At 51.2% G+C, this 8,463-nt stretch overlaps 1 protein-coding gene across 1 annotated transcript in view; it reads right to left on the minus strand.

The window, feature by feature from the left end:
• Positions 1 to 8,463, minus strand: part of Chst3 (carbohydrate sulfotransferase 3) — a 31,719-nt gene that overhangs the window by 19,706 nt on the left and 3,550 nt on the right. The gene's annotated exons all lie outside the window — the stretch shown is intronic.

Consider the following 8,463-nt stretch of genomic DNA (forward strand, 5'->3'; position numbering starts at 1 on the left):
TACAGGCCTGCAATCCCAGCACTTTGTAGGTGGAGGCAGGAGGATCAGGAGTTCAAGGTCATCCTTGGCTTCCCTGGATTTGAGGCTTGCCTGGGCTCTGTGAGATTCATTAAAAACGAGAGAGGCTAGCAAAACAGGAGTGGATGACTTTAGAGAGAAACGCCATGCCTTTTGTAGATAGACAAGAACTAGGCCTGGCTTTTATTTTATTGTTTGCGCTTTTTAAATTTTATGGTGAGTATCAGTTGTCCCTGGCACAATGTTGAAAAAGTTACATGGTGAATTCTCATTCCTGTGCCTGCCTGGAGTAGTCAGGACAGTCTACACAGGCAACCAATAATGTCAGGGTTGTTTGGTTTGGTTTGATTTTTTTTTTCTTTTGAGACAGGGTTTCTCTGTGTAGTCCTGGCTATCCTAGAACTCACTCTGTAGACCAGGCTGGCCTCGAACTCACAAGCGATCCACCTGCCTCTGGCTTCTGAGTGCTGGGATTAAAGGCATGCACCACCACACCAGGCTTTGTTTTGTTTTGTTTTTAAATCTCAAATTTTATTTCATTTTTTGCTTAGTGTTGGGAATCAACCTTAAGGGTCTTGCACATGCTATGCAAGGCCAATCCCCCAGCCCCATCCACTTTGGAGGCAACTGAAATTCCATTCTGTTGGACTTCCTGTTTTATTAGGTAAACTGAGGTAGAACTTGCAAAATAATTGGGACCAGAGTTAGCATGGGGGGCATTGCAGAATCTCACTCTGTCATTCCTATGACTGGCTATAATCATTGCTACGTGGCTACCCAGAGTTGGGCTCTTGTGGCCCAGTGCTCTTGGAGGTCTAAGCTCTCTCAGCTCCCTGGCCCACTTCCGCTTTCAGGACAGCCTTCCTTCTTTTTAATAGATCAATTCTATCACCACCCGCTCTCCATCTAGTCCTGCTTCAGTTCTTTGACCCTGGACACAAGTATCTGGGAATCCTAGTAGGGTGCCCTCTGGGTGGGTGCACATCTGTATCAGTGACTAAAGAGTAAAGTGTAAGGAGAGGGGACCAAAAAGTCCATCACTGCCCTTTGTCAGAGGGTCATGCTGGTTCCTGCCTCCAGGAGGAAAGACCCTCTGTCCTTTTACACACAGAAAGGAGACTTGGGTCTTCTCCTCCTCCTTCCAGCTGTGGGAGCTCATTCAGAAATGCCTCCCAGCTTCAGAGTTCTCAACTGGGAAACCAGGCTCACTGGGTCTCCCCCACAAGGTGGTAGGAGGATGTAAAGGTGCCATTCTGTGCAGAGTGGGCACAGACCCTTCCTCCAGCTTCTGGCTCAAGGACAGCAGAAACAGAGCTTTGCATCAACAGCAGCAGCTGCAGCAGCTGGCATCCTGCACCCACAGCCTGGGCCGAGGAAGCTGGCACCCCGCCCCAGCCTGACTCATAAGTCTTTTTCCAGGTCTGACCCACCAAACCCTGGACAGGCGCCCCTCTGACGCCTTCCTGAGAGTAGAATCAGCAAGGCTTTAACCAAACCTGTCACCCAACTCCCCTTATCCACGGAGTTCCCGTGACCAGGGAAGCCATTGCTCTGTGCCACCTCCCATATAGATTCACAGTCTCTAGGAAAGTGGACAGAGACCCATGCAGACATGGACGCTGCCTTGGTACTTTCAGTCTATAATGCCCAACCGTGATGAGTACAGGTCAAGGGCAACCCACTTGCCACAGTGGCCAAGAACACAAGTGGAGTTAAACAAGTTTGCATTTGGGCTGTGTGGCTACGGACAAGTCCCCCGACCTCTCTGGCACTCCTTGTTGGCGTCTGTAGAATGCTATTAGATTGGAGCACAGAGAGGAATTGGTCAAAGATGCTCAAAGAAAGATCTCTCAGACACTCAGCTGCATCCTTAGAAACAGGGGAGTGCTTTTCAGCTTCTCACTCCCATCTAGGACACAGCTTAGCCAGCTTCACCCTCTGCACACTGACTCCTGAGTTGGAGATGTAGCTCAGTGGGTAGAGTACTTATCTAGCATGCACAAGGCCCTGGGTTCAATACCCAGCATCCCATTAAACCGGGAAGGGTGACACACACTTGTAAATTCTAGCATTTGAGAAATGGAATAAGAAACTCAAGGCTGCACAGTGTTGGAGGCCAGCCTGGACTATGCGAGCCTGTCTCCAAAAACAAACAAGCAAACACTGATTCCAATAGGAGACCAGGCACCTTTCCCAAAGGAAAAGACACTATGAAAACTCAACACAGATGCTGGGTTCCATGTTGTCCTGGAATCCTCAAGGAAAAGTGGGAGGTGGGAGACAGAGGCTTGGAAGGGGAATGCAAGGCAGATTGTGGTCCTGCCACCTGGGGGTAGACTCCCCACCCCCCGACAATGCCCACTGTGGGCATTGAGGTCTCCAGGAGCCCAGAAAAGGCAAGCAGACAGAGATGCAGTGATGTCAGGTTTTCCCCAGTGACTCAATGGCTTGTCCTGGGCTATGAATAGTGAGCTTTATATTGTGGCCTCTAGGCCATCCTCCCTTCTGAGTTGTCCTGGCATCTCTCCCTTGTCACCTCTCAATCTCCCTGCTATGGTGATTCACAGTTACAGTCTGTATACCCTGGCCTCTTCCACCTCCACTGCGAGGAGAGACCTAAGCACAGATAAAACGGGGAGTCGGGCCAGTCTCTGAGTCCCCATGGCTGGGTAGCTTCAGGTAGGCTACTCTGCTGCTTTGAGTTACAGTTTGCTCATTTGGGAAATGGGGACCCTGCTACCAACCTTGATAAGTTGAATGGCGCTTAGTGAGGGAAAAGCATGTAGCATGCAGCAAAGTATGTCATACCAAGTATGGATTCTGAGGAGAGCTAAGACACAGACTCAGTTTACTTCCTGAATTTACTTAGAAAATTCATACTGAAAGCCAGGCATGGTGGCATGGTGGCACAGATCTTTAATCCCAGCACTTGAGAGGCAGAGGCAGGAGGATTGCCATATGTTCGAGGCCAGCCTGGTCTACACAGAAGGCTTCTAGCCTAGCCAGGGCTTCTCAGTGAGACTCTAATATGTGTGTGTGTGTGTGTGTGTGTGTGTGTGTGTGTGTGTGTATTATATACATATATAGTCTCCAGTTCCCAGTATCAACACACACAAACACACACACACATACCTGTATATAAAACAGCTCACATTGCTTGATGCCGTGAGCTGAACTAAGCTCAGCTCTAAGCACTTGTATAAAAACATTTTCGAGCTGGTGCTTTTTCAGGTGCTTGCTGTCAGGCCTGACACCTGGTTTCAAACCCCAGGACTCACATAGTCCTGACTCCAGCTAGTTAGTCTCTGGCACACACACACCAGTAATAAAAGGCTTTGCATCTTATTCTCACATCACCCCTATATGCTGAGTTCCACTAGTGGGGAAACTGAGGCACACACACACACACAAGGTTCAGCACTGCCAGTGCAGCCACACTCCATCCTGTTTCATCTTTCTTCTAGCACCCTGTGAACCATTCAGCTCAGCTCAGCTGTACCCCTCTCTGGCCCTGCAACCCATTTGATTGCCTTCATCTCTGTCTTTCTAGTTTCCTACATGAGAGAAGCCTTCTTGAGTCCTTATCACAGCATGACCCAGAGGTGGTCACTGACACCCCCTCATCTCTTTTCCAGAAGGACATGCCTCCCCTATCACCAGTCCACCTTATGTAGTATTAAGACAAAGTATGAGGCCCCTGAACCCCAAAATCCAGCCTACAGCTTCTGAAAGAACAAAACAAGAGCTGCAGATGGAATCGCAAAGCAAGTGGCTTCTCTCCACTCTGTGCCTCAGTTTCCTCAAAGAACCAACAGCTTTCTGAGACCGGCATTGCCTGGAGATCAGGAGTAGACCACAAAGAGGTTGAATGAACATCTACAGAGAGGACAGGACTTGGAACTGAGGGCTTATGGGGCTGAGCCGAAAGCCTAGATAGCACCCATCCATGAGCCAGCAGCGTGGCACAAGAGGCACCCTAGGCAAGCAGGCAGGGATTGATGGGTGGAGAGGCCTCTCTAGGATTCCAAGTCCTTCCTTAGGATTTGTACCCAGGTTCAAATGGGTTATGAATAAACAGGTGAGGTGTTTCGAGGACCATTCTCCCTGCTATCCCTTGTCACTCCTGTTTACCATGAATCCCCTTTGCCTGCTCCCTAGCAGGGTCATCCTGGCTTGGACCACCCTATCATCTCCTTCAGAGTCCAACTTCACATCTGTAGCCCTTGCCTTCTGTACTCAGACACCACACAGTATGCTCTCTGCATGCCCCAGGGACAGTGCTCAACACAGGGGATACAGATGAGTAAGGCAAGACCATCCTGTTATCAGAGTCGCTACCCAACTGAGACCCCCGGCCACAGAACTCTCAGCCATTATGCTGTGGGATAGCGTGGACATGTAGGCTCTGTGGTGGGGACTACCCAGCCAAGCTCCCAGGAGAGAGTGACATGCATGCCAAAGGGAAAGAGAGATGGAGGGGGTGTCCTGGATTCCTGAAGAGGCTGTGGGGAGCAGGTTGTGTGCCCAGGAACTGAGGGGAGCATGGACCTCCAGAGAGGTTAGGTACAGGCCGAAGTTCCACAGATCGCAACCCATGGAAGCCACACAGGACTCTGCATTGTTGGAATGACCGTGGGGAAACTGAGGCCTTTGCTTGCCCTCTCCTCCTGGCTTCAAAGGCACTGGTGCATGATACAGATTTCTGCATGAGCCGGGTGTGGTGGCGCACCCCTTTAATCCCAGCACTTGGGAGGCAGAGGCAAGCGGATCTCTGTGAGTTCAAGTCCAGCCTGGTCTACAAAGTAAGTCTAGTCCAGTCCGGACTACACAGAGAAACCCTGTCTTGAAAAACAAAACAAAACACAACCAAACAAAAAACAAAATAGATTGCTGCATGATCTGAAGTGCCAATTGGGGTCAGCCAGTGGATGCCAGGTCAAACGCAGAGAGGCAGAACCATATTTCCTCTTGAGGTGCCACCAGTGGCATGTGACACTAGCCCCCAGAAACCAACCACTCAGTTGGATCCTCAGGCGCATTCTGGCCCCCATGAGGCCCCTTCCTCAGGGTACCACCACATGAGGACAAATACACACTGTGACATCACAGGAAGGAAAGATCTGCTAAGCTGGGACAGCTGTGGATATGGGTGGCTCAGCCTACAAATGGCAGGAGTGACAGTGACAGGCTTAGGAGCTCCCAGTGAGGGCACATGGAAAGGCTCTGGCGTGGGGTGGTAGAGACATACTAACTGTTGCAGCTTCTGGTTCCCATGGGCTCAGACATCAAAGCAAGGTGAAAAAGGAGTTAGCAGCACAGGGAGTTAGCTTTGCAGATGCGCCAGGAGAGGGCCATTCATTCTCTGAGGAAACCACCTCCCCCTTGGGACACATGGCTTCTAGTTTTCTCACTTGAAGTTTCTTCAGACTTGGCATCTGCCCTTAGCACTCAGGCCTCTGGCTGTCTCCAGAGACGAGCTGAAGACCACAGCAAGTCCAGCCAGCCCGCGGCTGTGTGAGCTGTGAAATTCTTTGCTGAAAATTAGCAGGGTTGCAGCTGCAGGGGGGTGTGGGGGTTGGGGGGGAGCATTTAGTTGCAAAGTGTTTCTTCAGCTAACAGTGCTTTGTCTCTGGCACATGAGCACATTCCAGGATTCTACACATGGTGAGGAGGCAGCTGGAGAGACAAGGAGGTAGGGAAGCAGGGAAGAGAGTGTATGGGCGGGCCCAGCTCACAGATAGAGTGGAGCTGGCACAAGCACCTGGATGTGGCCTGTGTGAACACTAGGTACATGCCAAAAGAGGCACTGGTGCCATCTAGGTTGTGGGCCTGTGATCTCTGTATGTCTGTCTCTGCCTGTCTCTGCTTGTCTGTCTGTCTGTCTCTGTCTCTGTCTCTCTCTGTGTCTCTCTCTCTGCCTCTCCCTCCCCCCACCTCTCTCTCTCTCCCTCCCCCCACCTCTCTGTCTGTCTCTGTCTCTCTGCCTCTCCCTCCCGCACCTCTCTCTCTCTCTCTTTTTCTCTCTCTCTCCCTCCCCCCACCTCTCTGTCTCTCTGTCTCTCTCTCTGTCTTTCTGCCTCTCCCTCCCCCCACCTCTCTGTCTCTGTCTGTCTGTCTGTCTGTCTGTCTGTCTCTCTCTCTCTCTCTCTCTCTGTGTGTGTGTGTGTGTGTGTGTGTGTGTGTGTGTGTGTGTGTGTTTGTCCTGGTCTCTGTCTCTCTCTGTCTTCAGGATTTCATTTAGTCCAAGGTGGCTTGAACCCTTTTTGTAGCTAGGACAGCCTTGAACTCCTGATCCTCCTCCAGAGTGCTGGGACTACAGCCATGTGCCACCATATCCAACTGTGAGCCTTCTTATGGCCCAGAACTGTGCTTAGAAGAATAAATAAATCAGATCAATAGAAACAGGGTCTGCAGCCCAACCTGCATCTAGCCTCCCAGGGCTCCCTTACTGAACTGGGGACTCCATGTAATCCTGCTTTTAAACTGCTGCCAAAGGAATTCCACTAACACTTAGAAGAGTTCACTCCTGTACTGTTTGAACAGCCCATGGAAGACATGATAGTCTTCCTAATAAAGTCTAGTTGAGAGTCCAGCACAGGGAGGTGCTCCCATCCTGGAGAATCAGGGCTCACCCAATGTAGCATACTGATCCATTCACTGACGTGTGGGTATCCCTGAGATGGCCCTGCACCCTCAGCTCTATACACAGCTGGCACAGGGGTGTGCTGGGGAAGATGGCCGGAACAACACATTCACTGTGTCCAACTCTAACCTCCATATATGTTGTAACTCACAGCCAGACTAGGGCACTGTTCCCAGTCCCTTTTGTGTGTGTGTGTGTGTGTTTTGAGACAGGATTTCTCTATGTAAGCTTAGGCTGTCCTGGGCTCACATTGTAGACCAGGCTGGCCTTGAACTCACAGGGATCCACCTGCCTCTGTCTCCTGAGTGCTGGGATTAAAGGCGTGTGCCGCCACCACCCAACTCCCAGTCCCTTCTTATCGACCAAGAAAGGAAGACCCAGAAAGGTTAAGTAAGTACCTACCAGTGTGTTTTTAAATATTACATAGTTTGCCTTCTCAGTTCCTTGAGTTTGGAGGCCTGTGTTTGTAGGACGTTTGTGCCTATAAATGTTTTTGGAGTGGATCTACATGTCTTGTGCTTACTTAATAGTTTGTGTATGGGTGCATCCTCCCCACCAAGACTGCAGGATGGGTATGGGGAGGGAGCTCAGTGGTAGAGAGTTTACCTAGTGAGTGTGTAAGACCCTCGCTTCCATCCCCAGCACCAAAGGAAGAAAAGCCTGCAGTCATGAGGGGGCGCACCCCACGACTCCCTTCTCCAGCAGCCTGGCACCCTCAGGCACTGTCCCTCTGCTGGGCTCCCAAAGTGTCCAGTTTATAGCCCCAGCTCACACAGCCACACACGAGAGGACTCTGGGACTCTTTTTGGCCCTGAGCACCAGGAAGCTGGCCTCACCTAGAGCTCACCTCCTTTCTGATTGCATGTGAACTCTCAGCCCATCACTAATAAGCTGCAGCTGCCCTCAGAGGGTCAGCTACCCATCTCAAAGACACAGAAGGTCCGCTAGAGCTTGCACTCTGTGAAGCCACGGGTGACCTCACACCGCCAGCCTTCCCTGAGTGGATCCAACTCTGGGATAGTTTTGTCGTCAATCTAGAACCTGTACAAAGGAAATGAGCACGTGGCCTCTAAAGGTCTTTTGTGACCTGAAAATTCGCTTTGGTCTACCTACCCGGAGGCAATGTGTAAGAAGCCCCAAAGCTGCTGAAAAGCTGTGCTGTTCTCCACCCTCCAAGTCAAAGAACCAGCCTTCCTCCTAGAAAGTACTTACCCAGAGTCAAGCTGCAGCCCCAGGCTGTCCTTTATTCCCAGAGTTTCACCTGATCCCAACCACCAACACCTTGTCCAGTAGCACAAGACCTGGCCTGGCCAGGATGTGCTCCCTGGCATTTGAGGCTCCCAGAGTCAAGGGAGTAGGGTGGGGCAAGAAGGGGCAGGCATAGCCTTCCAACAGTCCAGGCTGGCCCCAGAAGCGGCTGTTTACTTGTGGCCACCAGGAGCGGCTGAGTGGGAAATTGGTTTGTTGGTTTTCCACACTACCTCCAGACTTCCCACAGAGTCCTCTTGGACCCCGGTGACGAATTGCCTGGAGTTCAGAGAAACACTCAGAGCTCCAGCACACAACCATCTTTGTGAGAAGGTAGCAGGACTCAGGAAGAGCCAGACTGAGGCTGGAGACTGACATGGCTCCCGTGGCCAACTCCTCCCTCCACACTGGCTGGGGACCAGGAGCAGGCAGCTAGAGTTGGGACAACGGAGATGGAAGGTGCCTGAGCCTGCAGAGACCAGCACCCTGTTCCCCACCACCCACACCCAACTGTGGAATCCACACATTTGGATGAGGCCTCAAAGAAAGGGTGA

This window comes from Acomys russatus, chromosome 11 (assembly GCF_903995435.1).
Source record: "Acomys russatus chromosome 11, mAcoRus1.1, whole genome shotgun sequence".
Taxonomy (NCBI): domain Eukaryota; kingdom Metazoa; phylum Chordata; class Mammalia; order Rodentia; family Muridae; genus Acomys; species Acomys russatus.